The sequence below is a fragment of the Montipora foliosa genome, chromosome 7 (assembly GCF_036669935.1).
Source record: "Montipora foliosa isolate CH-2021 chromosome 7, ASM3666993v2, whole genome shotgun sequence".
NCBI lineage: Eukaryota > Metazoa > Cnidaria > Anthozoa > Scleractinia > Acroporidae > Montipora > Montipora foliosa.
In genome coordinates, this window is record NC_090875.1 from 18,793,210 (window position 1) to 18,795,445 (window position 2,236).

The window sequence follows — 2,236 nt, forward strand, 5'->3', positions numbered from 1 at the left end:
GGAACTGACGATGTTAAAGTCATGGCAATGAACATGTCCAAGTACAAGGAAAGGTTACGTTTTTGCAAACGTTGGCCGTGAAGCACTATATTTCAACAGACTTAACTGATTAGAGTGTAATGTGAAGTGCTAAGTTTCTACCCCAAATGAACCATGTGAGCGTTAGCCCTACTAATGGAAATGGGCCCACACAAGGACATGAGCGGGGTGGGAATTGGTTTAGATCACAGCTGCTCTACCGACTGAGCTACAAGGTCAGACGGGGGAGCAGGCCGTGGGAATTGACGATGCTAAATTTACAGCAATGAATATGTACAAGTACAAGGAAGGGTTGCCTTTTCGCAAACGTCAACCAGGTAGCACTTTATATTTACACAGAATTAACTATTGATATGTGCTTCTTTGAACACAAGGATCAGTGACGATCACTCCTCCTCCTAGCTATCTTGGATATCGATAGCACCAAGACTAAGATCCCAAGTACGACCTTGTCCTCAACTGCGACTGAGGCTACGAGGCCGTCTCCTGTCACGTGACCATCCTGGCATATTGAAAAACGAGAGTGTGATGTTTTCGAAACGTCGAGAATAAGTTTCAAAATCTGTCCAGGGAGATAAATTCATCTATACAACATGAATTCGAAAACCAAAAATCCACGTTCAAGATCAGTTTACTATTGAGCAGCGGGCGAAATGCTCTACTTAACAATATTGATCATAACCTCTGCTAATAACATTGCTATCGAGTGTCTTTAAAGCTTAAGTTTTTACTTTGGCTGCTCACACTTCAGATTTGAAAGATGATCCCATTTCTTGTATTAAATGTTACTTAGTTGACGGTTACCAGGAGTTCAGAACTAGGAGGAGCCTGCAACTCCAATACTGATCCTATGTTACTCCATTACTGGTTCTATGTTACTCCAATACTGGTTCTATGTCAAGATTTGGCCGGCACAAGTGACCATTCTCGATCCCATGAGTAATAATTTCTCATGCAAGACTTGTGATTAGCTGGAAAGCTCTGGTTTCGCGGGAAAATAGATCTACAAATTACTCGGTTTGTAAAAACACCGTTCCACAAATACAATGAGGCTCTACGCTTCTAGTCACGGGCTACGGGAATGCACAGAATGACCTTTATTAAAATGTAGCGTGTGTTTCGGAGCCTAAGACCTTTTTTTAAAAGCAAGGCAAGCTTAAGCATTGCAACGTATTCAATAAATCTCAGAAGGCTCTCGATTATAAGAACCTTTTGCCACAATTCTCAAATAAAATCGTTGGGACACTGAAGTCAATACAGCACGAGCGGTTTCAAAGGCAAAGCATTGGAGCAGTCTTCCTACCCTTCCCCTTACAATGATGATTTGAAATCCGGAAATATTCAGAAAAGCTGCAGTTGGTTTAAGCATTGCGCAGGGTGGGGAGGGGGCAGAAGAAACTATGAGGAGAATTTGGGAAATTTGGGCTCTGGAACATGTGAGGGAGTATATGATGCTTCCGTCCTAGTAAACATCCTAATTCGAACGTCACGATAATGCCTTACTTACATATCGATACATACTAAGTAAATCCTGAGGAACAACACGTTTAGAATCCTAATTGAAATCCTGGTAGAAGAAAGGACTGGCTCCCACGACGTAATACATTGGCTTTGTATGCAACACGTGAACAGCATATTTGCACGTTTGGTTAAGCAACAATACTTCCGATTCGTCAGTATCAGGCGATTAACCTGTTTATCAATTTATAGTTCGACAGGTCACGTTAACTAAGGGGCACGCTTTCCTTACATTTACTACAATACCATGAAAACCACTAGGTAGTCGTTAGATTCTCAGACTTGCTCAGACTACTACAAAAACCACGAGGTGCGCGATAGCCTTTGCGCATCTGACGTATGATGTCATTCAAAATGGTGCAAAAATGCAGGCGGTCGACGAAAAAATCTAAAAAAAGGTCAACCTTGAAACCACAGGACAATACCGAACGCAAATATATAAAAGGTGCAACTTTAATTGAAGCAATTTTGCGCTCATTAGAGGAAAAATATACTAACCAATCATAAATGACAAATGGATGTATTTGCTTTGCTCCCAAGAATGATTGATGTAAATTTTCTCCTCACAGGATCAATACAATGTTAAGCAGACTGGTGACGAGAAAAAAGAAATTTATCACCAGGGCTGTTTGTCTAGATATATCATCAAATTCCCATAACTGGCATGAAACGTACTATA

The 2,236-nt window shown here is 41.0% G+C and overlaps 1 pseudogene; it reads right to left on the minus strand.

Moving 5' to 3' along the window:
* Positions 1-1,996: 1,996 nt before the first annotated feature.
* The window catches only part of LOC138011049 (von Willebrand factor A domain-containing protein 7-like), a 29,329-nt pseudogene continuing 29,089 nt past the window's right edge, over positions 1,997-2,236 (minus strand).